Here is a 13,724-nt window from a genome sequence, read left to right on the forward strand (position 1 = left end):
GCAACCGCTACCCCAAAACAAAACACGTGCAACACATAGCTCACAAAGCCAGTGTGCCAAACAGTCACAGCCCTTAAGGCTAAACAACACACCTGATACACTTGTAATAGGTGACTCTATCATCAGGCACACTGATGTCCCGCTCACCAGGCTGAACAAGGAGAATGTCATGGTGAGCTGCCTGTCGGGCGCTAGGATCCGTCACATAACACAAGCACTCAGGTCACTCCAAGGCAAGTACAAATATGACTCAGTCATTGTCCATGCTGGTGTGAATGACCTGAGATGTACCTCCCTGGACTACATGAAAAGAGACATAGAGGAGCTCTCTGAGCATGTAGCCCAGGCCGGTACGACCCTGACCTTGAGTAGCATCTTATCCTTACCAAGAATGATGCCACAATATGAAGACAAGATGATCAATTTCAACAATTGGCTTAAGTATTGGTGTCATTCAAAGGGGATCCAATGCCTGTCAGCCTGGGATGACATGCTCGACAAGCCACGATGCTTCGCTAGGGACGGCTTGCACCTGTCACCCCTGGGCTTTCGGATATTGGCAAAGGCTCTTGCAACCCCATAGTGCCTTTTTTAGGCAAGGCTCAAAAGACAAACCCACCTCCATAGGTATCACAAGGGATAAGAAACTAAGAGTAATGCTACTCAACGCCAGAAGTCTAAACCTCAAGATGCACGCACTCAAAACTCTCCTTAGCATGGAGAACATCGATATCTGTGCAGTAACATAAACCTGGTTCAAGGCTCCTGAGAGCACCCCAGCACTACCAGGTTATACCTCATACCATGCATTTTGGCCCCAAAACTTGGACCGAACCACAAAAGGAGGGGGAGTATCAATATTCGTCAAAGATACCCACACCTCCAGGTTGGTGGCACAGCACGAAGCATCAGAGACTATCCATGTGCAACTAACAGTGGGAAAACTGCCTTCCAGTTTATAGCCTGCTACAGACCACCCTCCCAAACCCAGGAACCCCACTCGGCCTTCCTGAGAACACTGAAAAATATGAAGGTCTCTCCAAACACCATTATATTGGGCGAGTTCAACTACCCAAACATAGACTGGGAGCATTACTCTAGCTCCAACACCCTAGCCCAAAGGTTCCTAGAATTTATAAACTCAAATGCTATGGAACAACTTGTTACCACTCCCACAAGAGGGGAAAACATACTGGACCTGATCATCACCATCATGGGGACTCTGTGCTCCAGACCAGAAGTGTATCCCTCACTGGTAAGATCAGACCATAAACTAATCTCACTGGATATTCACATACCGACTCCACCCCCTGCCCTGAAAACCACAGTGAAAACCTACTCTAAAGCAAATTTCACACTCCTCAAAACTGAGGAGGAATCCTTCAAAGCCCCCGTGCCTGTGGAAAATACGGCCCAGACCACAGAATCCTTTATAAACGCGTTCTATGAACACCTTCAGGAATGCATGGATCATGCAATCCCAAATAAAACCAAGACCCAATCCTCCAAAGGCAGACGTCCTGTCTGGTGCACCCCAGCCATAAACAAACTATACAATAGAAGGAGGAAGCTACTACATGATAGAGCAAAATCCCAAAAAGGGAAGGCATCTCTGATCAGTATTAGCAAAAAACTACGGGCACTCATAAAATCGTCTAAGGCCAGCTTCGAGAGAAAAATTGCACAGGACACTAAGGATAATCACAAGGCTTTCTTTAGTTATGTTAGGAACCTGGGTGGAAATTCCCAGATATGCTCAGAATTAGTCCAAAATGACAAAAAATACACCGAACCCACAGACATTGCCAACATCCTAGCTGACAGGTTTAGCGCAAACTCCCCCCCCTCCCCACCAAAAGGGCAAATATCTATCCCAGCAGAGTGCTGCCCCCCTGCCATCTCAGATGCTCAGGTAAGAGCTGCCCTCTCGAAAGCAAAAAACACAGCATCAGTGGGACCAGACGGTGTCCCGGGCTGCGTCCTACATGAACTCCAAGAAGAGCTAAACCTAAACATAAAACTACTGTTCAGTTTCAGCCTTACTATAGGATATGTACCCAAAGAGTGGCGTACAGCAACAGTGGTCCCTCTCCACAAAGGTGGTGCCTCAACGGATCCTGGAAACTATCGCCCCATAAGCCTGACTAGCTTGGTCTGCAAAGCTATGAAAAGGATCATCATGGACCTCATAAATAAAGATATTGGGGACCTACAGACTCTGGATCCTACCCAGTTCGGCTTTGTTAAGGGCAGATCCTGCCTCTTAAACCTGGTTGATTTCTTTGAAGGCCATTGACGAGGGGAAGGTGGTCCACACAGCCTACCTGGACCTCGCAAAAGCTTTCGATACAATACCCCACTCGGGCATTATAGATAAGCTCACCAGCTTAAATATAAACACCTATGTAACTAGATGGGTTGCAAACTGACTCAAGGACAGAACCCACATGGTTAGAATTGCTGGGGTCATGTCAGACTCCAAACCAGTTACAAGTGGCGTCCCACAAGGCTCAGTCCTGGGACCTCTCTTGTTCGGTATATATTTCTCAGAGGTACAGGCCAACACGGAAGGACTGTGGCTGACCAAGTTCGCAGATGACTGCAAATTGGGTGCCATAATTGACTCTCCAGCCGACACAAGCATCCTCCTAAAGGGCCTCATAGAAACAGACAACTGGTGCCAGAGCCATGGCCTCAAGCTAAATGCCAAAAAGTGTATAGTCATCCCCTTTGGCAAAAACAAAGTGCCCACAAATTACCACATAGGTGGTAATCCATTAAGTACAGAAGAAGTAATTAGGGACCTGGGGACCCAAGTCGATAGCAATCTCTCATTTGACAACCACGTGGCCAAAGTGGTTAGAAAAACATTTTATATAGCCCACCTAATCATGAAGGGATTCACATCTAGATCAGGGGAGGTCATCGTGCCTCTTTACTCATTCCTCATTAGGACCATAATTGAGTACAATGCCCCTTTTGGGATGTACCTTACCAGACACCTGCAGCAACTGGAAAGACCCCAAAAGTACCTCACCAAGAGGATCAAAGGGCTCAAACAGATGCCATATGCTGCCCGGTTAAAGAAACTCCAGCTCTACTCAGTGGCATACTGCCTGTTCAGAGGCGATCTGTGCCTGACGTATAAAGCCATGTCCAACCCAGAATTAATGGACATGCTGCACCTCAGAAAATCCAAATCCCATCGAGGTACGTGCTCGAGAGACTTGAACCTCAGCACTGAAATAAATAGGACATGCTGGAGGGACAGATTTATAACCCAGAGGCTCCCTTCACTCTGGAATAAAATCCCAGTCTAGGTTAGGCAGAGTCCCTCATTGACTCTCTTCAAGAGGAATCTTGATGAGTGGATGGGAGATCGTAGGTTTACCCCAGGTATCACTTCTGTGTCACTGTTAGACAGAGGCACAGTATACTAACCTCGAAAAAGGGCATAGCAAAATTAATTTAAAATGGGTGTCGATAGCCAAACACACTCTGGCTAGGCTTATAAATGTCCTAGGGCAGATAGCCTAGTATGAACCTATGAACCTATAACTTATGAACATTCCTGACAAAGTATTCTGTATGTTGTTTTAAAAATCTGACAACTTGCTGCATTCTCCAAAAAACCTGCCCCCCCCCCCTCCCCATAACCTCTTTCTTTTCCATTACACCTCCAGCATTTGCTATTTGCTTGGGGTATAAAAATAACTATGCAAACACTTCCAAGCAAAAATCATAAACCAAATGAACTTTGTTACATACTTGGGAGCAATACAGATCTTCTCCCATTGTTCCTTTGTGCAGTGTTGTTACATTCTTTCTTACCAGTATTTTCTAATATCCTCTGATTGATTCTTATAGTTAACATGCAATATTTTATATTACCTAATAATCAGCCCTTTTTAACAGAAACTTCTGTTCTAGACTCAATATTATAAGAGTTGGTCTTTACTTTATTTTATTTATAATTTATTAAAGTGGAAAGTAAAATGGTCTGAGAACCCTTTTCATCCATAACCCAAGCCATTATGTAAAAAACAAAAATATTAACCTACTAAGTGACAAGTTCTAAATAAATGAGAATTCATCTTACTGATTGTGTACTCCCTTTTCAATGTTGACCACAGAAAAGCACTGCCTCAAAACAGGCTTTGTGAAAGGAGAATGGAGGAATGCAATGGTTATCCTATTTCAGAAAGTTGGGCCATCAACCAACCCCAGAAACTACAGACCAATTAGTCTGACTAGTCTAATATTGAAAAGCAATAGAATGAATTATCATGGAAATGATCAACAACGACATAGGCAACCTTCATACACTGGACCCAACCCAGTTTGGTTTTGTCAAGGGAAGGCTATGTCTACTATACTCAGTGTACTTCCTTGAGAAGGTCACCAAGGCAAAGGATGAGGGACGAATGTTGCATACCGCTTACTCAGACCTGGCTAAGGCATTCAGTGCAATACCCCACTCAAGTATAATCCCCATGGGCATTGGTAGATGCCAGATAACTGTAGTTTTTGGTTGCTTGAACGTTACTATTAAAAATAGGCCTAACTAATACTGCACCCTATACTATTTGTTTGGTTTGACCTGTTCTCAGGTTGGGGAGAGAGGGAATTTATTCCTATCTTCCTTTTTAAAACTCTAAAACTGTAAAAACATAAGGTATGTTTCTGTGGGGGTAAAACAGAAAATGCAACACATGATTGTACACTACCTCTTTGATTTTTTTTTTTTTTTTGTCGTTTGCTTGAGAGTGCCAGTTGCTTGAATTCCATTTAACTGAGAGTTTACTGTATAAATCACTGGATTGTCAGCTGGTTCATATGTTCATAGGTTCATAGGTTGGTACTAGGCTATCAGCCATAGGGCCTATACAAGCCTAGCCATAACAATTCCCTGGCTATTTCTTCCCGCAGTATTTACTTTCCTGGACCCCTGTCTACTAGGGCGACTGACATGATCCCCAGGAAGAATTTCCTATCTCCCATCCAATCATCAAGGTTCCTTTTGAACACGGCCAAAGAGGTGTTCTGCTTGACATGTATGGGCAGTCTGTTCCAGAGTCTGGTGAGTCTCTGGGTCAGGAACCTATCCCTCCAGCATGTTTTGTTCATTGTGATGACAAGGTTTAGATCCCTGCAGCGTGTGGCTCTGAGGGACTGGGATTTCTTTAAGTGTAGCATGTCCAAAAGCTCTGGGTTTGACATGGTCTTGTATGCTAAGCAGAGATCGCCTCTGAGCAGACGATATGCGACAGAGTATAGGTGGAGTTTTTTTAGACGGTCAGCATAGGGCATCTGCTTTAGGCCTGTAATTCTTTTAGTGAGGTATTTCTGCGGCCTTTCCAGTTGTTGCAGATGTCTTGAGAGGTACATACCAAATGGGGCATTGTATTCTATAATGGGTCTAATGAGGGATGAGTACAGTGGGACAATGATCTCCTTTTTTCTGGATGAAAAGCTCTTAGTGATGAGGTGTGCCACATAGAAGGATTTCCTGACTGTTGTGGTGATGTGGTTATCCAGGGTTCCAATTACGTTATTGAATTACTGAAACTTCAAAACTGTAAACATCGAACACAGTTATCAAAATGTCAGCAATTCGAACTAAAAAAAAAAAGAAAAACAATGTTCAACAGTTAAATAACTGTTGTAAGCAGGGGGGCAAGCCCCCCTGCACCCCCCACACCCCCGCTCTTTAATATACCAACTCCAAGATCGCACTACAGTGCAGCAAAGGGAAATATTCCCTTTCCACACTATAGTGTGATCTCAGAGTTAGTATATTTAAAGAGCAGAGTGTGTGGGGGCGCAGCCCCCCACATGGGGGGTGCAGGGGTGCTTACCCCTCTGCTTACAACTGTTGATTTATGTTGTTTGATTTTATTTATTTTTTTTACATGTTCAAAATTATGAAACATCGAACACACAAGTTCGATCTTGTAGTGTTCGATGTTTCATGATTTTGATAACGTAATAGGAACCCGGTTATCTAAAGGTGGGACCACTGTTCACCTGTGTCCCTAAGTCTCTTATTACACTTTTGGTGTTTAGTGTACTTCCACTTATGTGGTAATTCATGGGTACATGTTTTTTTCCCAAAGGGGATAACTATACATTTCTTGCCATTGAGCTTGAGCCCATGACTCTGGCACCAAGCATCTGTTTCTGTAAGGCCCTTTTGTAGAATATCCACATCATTTGGGGATTCAGTAATGGCTCCCAGTTTGCAGTCATCTGCAAACTTTGTTAGCCAGAGTCCCTTAGTGTTGGCCTGTACTTCAGAGAAGTAGATGCCAAACAAGAGCGGTCCTAGGACTGAACCCTGAGGTACTCTACTTGTCACTTGTCTGAGCTGGATTTAGAATTGGCTACTTTTACAGTGTGGGTTCTGTCAGTAAGCCAGCTGACAACCCATTGAGTGATGTAGGGATTAATTCCCAGCTTAGTAAGTTTGTCTATGATTCCAGAGTCGGGGATGGTGGGTTGAAGGCCTTGGCGAGGTCCAGATAGGCTATGTGGACCACCCTACCTTTGTCCACGACTCTCCTTCATGAACCCAAACTGCGTGGGGTCCAGTGTTTGAAGGTTGCCAATGTCTTTGTTTATAACTTCCATGATAATATGTTCCAAGGCTCATCAGACTGATGGGGCGGTAGTTCCTGGGATCCAAGGTGGATCCCCCCTTGTGGAGTGGTATAACTGTAGCTGTGCGCCACTCAGTGGGCATGAAGCCTGAGGTGAGGCTATGATTAAACATCACACTTAGGTGAGGTGCCAGTTCACTTTGTAGTTCATGTAGTACACAGCCTGGGGTGTCATCTGGTCCCATGGATGCTGTATTCTTAGCTTTGGAGAGTGCATTTTTTTACCTGTGTGGTCGTTATTACTGGAATTTGGCAATCTTTTGGTATTGAGATGGGCCCTTCAGGGGGTGGGGGGTGAAGTTTGCACTGAATTGATCTGCCAGGATATTGGCAATATCCTTGGGATCAGTATATTTAATGCCATTATGTTGTAGCTCAGAGCAGATCTGAGCATTGACATTTAGATTCTTGACATAGCTATAGAATGCCTTGTGGTTGTCTTTGGAATATTTGGCAATTTTATTTTTGTAACTAGCTTTGGAGGATTTTATGAGGGATCTCAGGTTCTTACTGAGGCTGGTAATGGAGTTTTTTGCATCCTGGGATTTTCCTCTTTTCTGCAACAGTTTCTTCCTTTTGTTGTAAAGTTTGTTTATGGCAGGGGACCACCAGATTGGCTTCCTTTTTTTGGAGGAGAGCATCTTGTTCTATTTGGGATGGCATGATTCATGCATGAGTGGATGCGTTCATACAGTGCCTTAGTGTAGGGACTCAGCAGTTGAACTTTCAGTTCCCATCTGCATGGGTGTCATGAAGTTTGTAACTTCTGACTTGAGTAGCATGACATTGGCTTTGGAGAAGGTTTTTACGGAGGTATCTTTACTGGGGGGTGGGTGTGGGATGTGGATGTCAAGGGTGATTAGCTTATGGTCAGACCTGACCAACAAGGGGGTGACCATAGGTGTGGAGCACCGATTTCAAATGTTGGTAATGACCAGGTCTAGGATATAGGAGCCGCTGGTGGGACTGAGGATTAGTTGATGCAGGGATTTGGAATTTATGAATTCCAAGAACCGTTGGGCAAAGGTGTTGGTACACGAGTAGTTTACCCAGTTAATGGCAGGGTAGTTGAAATCACCCAGTATTAGGGTGTTTGGTTGTATCTTAATATTTTCTAGCATGTTTAGAAAGGTGTAGTGAGACTCTTGGGGCATGGTGGTGGATCTGTAGAAAGCTACAATTTGGATTGCTGTCTTACCTAGTGTTAGTTGCACCTGAAGAATTTCAGACACATTGTGTTAGACAACTAGCCTGGTGTTGTGAATATCCTTAGTGAATATGGATACTCCTCCACCTTTAGTGTTTTGGTCCTGGTTTGGTGGCCAAAAAGTGTGGTAAGAGTTGTAGCCTGGTATTGCAGGGGTGCTCTCTGGAGCCTTGAAGCAGGTCTCAGTTACTGCACAGATATCAATGTTCTCCATTTTTAGGAGTGCCTCGAGAGAGTGCATTTTGAGGTTTAGACTTCTAGCATTGAGTAGCATCACCTTCAGATTTTGCATGCTTGTACCTGTTACAGTGGTGGTTTTGTCCTTTGAACTTTGCCTAAAAAAGCACTATAGGGGTGGCAAGTGCCTTAGCCAGTAACCTGAATCCCAGAGGTGACAGGTGCAGACCATCTCTGGCAAAGCATCGTGATCTGTTGATCATGTCATCCCAGACAGACAGATACTGGATCCCCTTTGAATGACACCAGAAGCTTAGTCAATTGTTGAAGTCAATCATTTTGTCCTTATACTGTGGTATCATTCTGGGTGAAGGCAGGATGCTACTCAGGGCTAGGGTCATACCTGCCTGGGCCACATGATCTGAGAGCTCTTCCATGTCTCTTTTCATTTAGTCCAGGGAGGTACGTCTGAAGTCATTCACTCCAACATGGACAAGGATAGAGTTGTATTTGTACTTGTTGTGGAGTGATTTGAGTGCATGCGTTATGTGACAGATCCTGGCACCCAACAGGCAGCTGACTGTAATTTTCTCCTTGTTCAGCATGGTGAGTGGGACATCAGTGTGCCTGACTATAGCGTCACCTATGACTAAAGTGTTGGGTGCGTTGTCTTACCTTAGGGGCTGTTGTTGGGTGGCACACTGGTGTTGTGAGCCATGTGACACTTTGGTTGTGATTGGTGTTTGCTTGCGTTTCAGCTTCGGAGGTCCTTGTTGCTTGGGCATGTTAATGTTAAGGGCCTCCACATATGTTGGTGGTGTGGGTTTAGAAGGGCTATGTGTTGCTTCAGGTGTAGTGCGGGTGTTAACCTTCTCCTCTTGATTGTCTAGCACAATCTTGGGTGGAGAGAGCTTTGCTTCCAGTTTGGCTATGTAAGTGCATCTCTCGCAGGTTGTACTGTTGGGTGGTAGGAGGAGAGGGTTGTCTGTGTACATGAGGCAATTGCTGCATTGCCCCAGTATGCCCTGATTCACCTGGTGGACAGGAGAAATCACCTGAAGCTGACCCTTGGACATGCCTTGTTTGGTGCTTTTTTTTGTAAAGTACAAGAGCTGTTTTCCCTTACCTTAGCAAGGTACTTTGCAATTATAGGCTGTTTAGTGCCTACGATTAATTTTTCCTTATTAACAAGGAGAGTTGAGAGTGCTTGTAGCAGTTTAAGACTTCCTAGTGCTTTCCAGCAGGTTTTAAAGCAAGTGATAGTCACAGGGATGCTTAAAGGTAAGATGAAAAAAAATGGTTTATCCTAAACACTGCAGTGTGCACTAGAGGAGTTAGATGTGAAAGTAGGTAACTTAAAGTTTTACCTGTCTAAAAAGTTAAGTTTTAGTGGAGAGTCACTATTTTTAAAACAACAAGATAGTTTGAAAGGGGGTGGTCATTTCTGTATTCTGGTATTATGGAATACGGTAGGATGGCCAATAAATTTAAATAGTTGAATGGGGAGTGATTTGACAAAATGATAATGTTGTGCTTACTCACACAAGCCAGTAAAAACAGAAAGGACATGAGATATATGGTCAAATTAGCATAAGGGGAAGGCAACTAGAAAGACAGTGATGTCTAAGAATACTACAGTAACCAGCTGGGAGGGTGGGGGAAAAAAATTCTGCCTGACTCACAAGAGACAGAGCTGTGATCTCTTTTCAAGTTTTAATATGCAGTTAAAAGCAGAATACTAGTAAAACACAAGGTAAATAAAACAAATCACAGTATTCAAAATAGAAAACGGCAATAAAGTAATACAAAATACAACAAATGAAAAGCAAACAAACCTTTCCCTTACAGCAAAGTGCAGCAGAGTCTGGGTGAGCCTTTCTAGTAAAGCTCTGAAGTGTTTTTTTTTTCCCCTTAAATAGAAGGTTTAGTTCTTAGCTCCACCCCCTCAGTTCACAGATGATTTACCTTAACTGACCTGTTCTATTGGCCTGTGCTAATTTCTGCCTGACTCATAAGAGACAGAGCTGTGGTCTCTTTTCGAGTTTTAATATGCAGTTAAAAGCAGAATACAAATACAACATAAGGTAAATAAAACCAATCACAGTATTCAAAATAGAAAAATGGAATAAAGTAATACAACTACAAAAAAAGCAAACTAACCTTTCCCTCACAGCAAAGTATAGCAGAGTCTGGGTGAGCTTTTCTAGTAAAGCCACAAGTTCACAGACAGGTCCCAGGAAGTCAGAAATGGTGAGACCACCTCTGCTAAGAGACCACTCCCATATGGGTACCTCAGGGCTCAATGCTGGGACCACTCCTATTTAGCATCTACTTCATGAAGAAAAACACTAATGTCAAGGCCCTTTGGCTGACCAAGTTCACAAATTACTGTAAATTAGGAGTTATCATAGATTCCCCCATGATGCAAACATCTTACAAGAGGGTCCAACACAGACAAATGACTGGTGCCAAAGTCACGGATTAAAACTTAATGACAACAAATAAATTATAGTACCTTTTGAGAAAACAGCCACCCAGGCTAATTACTCCATTGGTAAGACACCCCTAAGATTTGACCCGGTAGTCGGGGATATGGGTACATATGTTGACAGTAATCTGGCCTTTGACCAACATGTGTCCAAAACAGTAAGAAAATTATTCTATGTTGCCCAACTTATAAGTAAGGGCATTTCATCCAGGTCCAAGGAAGTCATAGTGCCACTTTATTCGGCCCTATTATAGGTTCATAGGTTCATACTAGGCTATCTGCCCTAGGGCATTTATAAGCCTAGCCCAGAGTTTTGTGACTTTCGCCACCCCTTTAGTTTGAAGGATACTATGCCCATTATTTAGCTGTGCCTCTGTCAAGCAGTGACACTGAGGTGATCCCTGGGGTATACCTGCGATCTCCCATCCATTGGTCAAGATTTCTCTTGAACAAAGCCAGCGAGGTGCTCTGCCTCACATGTACTGGGATTTTGTTCCACAGCATAGGGAGTCTCTGGGTGATGAATCTGTCCCTCCAGCACATCCTATTTATGACCGTGTCAAGGTTCAAGTCTCGTACTCTTGTAGATCGGATGGATTTAGATTTTTTGAGGTGAAGCATGTTCATTAATTGCGGGTTGGACATGGCCTTGTATGTCAGGCACAGGTCACCTCTGAGCAGGGTGGCGACTGAGTAGAGCTGGAGCTCCTTCAGTCGGGCAGCATAGGACATATTTTGAGACCCTTTATCCTTTTGGTGAGGAACTTTTGGGGCCTTTCCAATTGCTGCAGGTGTCGGGTCAGATACATTCCAAATGGGGCGTTATACTCAATCATCGGTCTGATGAGTGATGAGTACAGGGGAATGATGACCTCCCTTGACCTAGATGTGAATCCCTTCATGATCAGGTGGGCAATGTAGAAGGTCTTCCTAACTACTTTGGCAACGTGGGTGTCAAATGAAAGGTTACTGTCAACCTGGGTCCCCAGATCCCTGATAACCTCTTCTGTGCTTAGTGGATTGCCACCTATATGGTAGCTGGGGGTAACCTTGTTTTTCCCAAAGGGTATGACTATGCATTTTTTAGCGTTTAACTTTAGGCCATGGCTTTGGCACCAGTTATCCGTTTCTATGAGGCCCTTCTCAAGGATATCTGTGTCTGATGTGTTTTCAACTATGGCGCCCAGTTTGCAGTCATCTGCAAACTTTGTCAGCCATAATCCTCCTGTGCTTGCCTGTACTACTGAAAAGTAGATGCGAACAAGTGGGCCCAGGACCGAGCCCTGTGGGACACCACTTGTGACAGGCTTGGAATCAGACATGGCGCCAGCAACTCTGACCTTGTGGGTTCTGTCACTTAGCCAGTTTGCAACCCATCTTGTGACGTATGGGTTTACATTTAAGCTGGTGAGTTTTTCTATGATGCCCAAGTGGGGTATTGTGTGAATGCCTTTGCCAGGTCAAGGTAGGCTGTGTGGACTGCCTTGCCCTCATCAATGGCCTTGGTGACTGTTTCGAAAAAGTCAACCAAGTTTAAGAGGCATGATCTGCCCTTGACAAAGCCAAATTGGGTTTGATCCAATGTCTGCAGGTCCCCTATGTCTTTATTTATGAGTTCCATTATGATCCTCTCCATAGCTTTGCAGACCAGGCTTGTCAAGCTGATGGGACAGTAGTTTCCAGGGTCGGTGGAGGCACCGCCTTTATGTAGTGGGACCACAGTTGCCATACGCCACTCCTTGGGCACGTATCCTAGATGCATCATTGAGTATAATATCCCCTTCAGCATGCACCAGACCAGACATAGGTAACAAATGGTACTCTCACAAAGGTTCCATACCAGGACAACCCAAGGTATGAATACATTGTCTTATCTGGATCACCTTAAAGTTCTGCCTCTGTACTCAGTCTCCTACTGGTTACTGAGAGACAATCTATTCCTGGCATACAAGGCATTCTTGGATCCAGCACTGATGGACTTTTTGCACATCTGCAAAAAAGAACAACATCAGAACCACTAGATCCAAGGATTTAAATTTTGCTTGAAACATAAACAGGACATGTTGGTGAAACATATATGTGTCTCAGAGGATCCCTGTGCTCTGGAATAGGGTCCCCATCTACATGAAGTGGAGTCCATCCCTAACCCTATTTAAGTGTGACCTTGACCACTGGATGAGAAATCAGAATCACCCTGGTCTGGCCCCCATGTCTCTGATAGACAGAGGCAGACATTGACCATGCCCAAACTAACATACTCCACCACATAATGTTTAGAAACGTCCTAATTAACATTCCCCTCCTAATAAACGCTCATGATACATAGGGACACAATTGGGTCAGTTTGCATGGCTAGGTTTATAAATGCCCTGGTGCTGAACTCCTGAGTGTGCCATCCTGAGATGTAAAGCCATAAGGTCCCATCTGATTGAGATAGTGATACTTCAGATGAATGTAAAAGTTCACGTTACCTATTAAAAAGAGTAATGAAAGTTTCCCGATGCCCTAGCTAAACGTCTGTTAGTAGTATAAATACATCCTTGGGACTCCACTGAAAAAAGGCCACTAACATAGTGGGACTAACCCAGTCAACAAAGGATAAAAATAAAAAAAGTTTGTTCTCTTGCTCACTGACTCCTTCTGACATACAAACACTATCACAGAATTGAATAATTTGTTTGTTTTTCACTTTGCTAAACACGGCTTTTAAAAACTACACTTAGTGAGGCAATCTTTGTAACTGCCATTGCATTTTTTTTTTGCTAGTTGAGATTTTGTTGCTTTAATCTTTCCTGTCCAAGCTTCAGAGCAGTTTAATATGCTCCTGTGAAGCAGTGGACTTGTTTTCTATCAGACTTTTCCTGTACATTAACACACAGGGGCGGCTCATGGCATCGGACTGCCGGACTGCAGCCCCCTCAGCTAAAAAGAAGAAGAAATGTAAAAAAAAAAAAAAAACCTTTGCAGCTGTTTAATGTAAAAATTCGAGTCCACGATTCGGAAGTACGTGCATGCGCACTTAACCGCCTCGGGCTGCGGCGGTTTTAAACAGATTTTTTTTTTTGTTTTGATTGCAGCCCGGTGGTGTAATGAAGGCATCATTGTGATGCCCAGAAGTCTATGCGGTTCCAAACTGCATAGAATTGGAAGGGGCTCGGACTGCGACGTCCGCAGGCACGTCATGACATGCTTG

The sequence above is a fragment of the Protopterus annectens genome, chromosome 9.part0 (assembly GCF_019279795.1).
Source record: "Protopterus annectens isolate FY-2018-M chromosome 9.part0, PAN1.0, whole genome shotgun sequence".
Classification (NCBI taxonomy): domain Eukaryota; kingdom Metazoa; phylum Chordata; order Ceratodontiformes; family Protopteridae; genus Protopterus; species Protopterus annectens.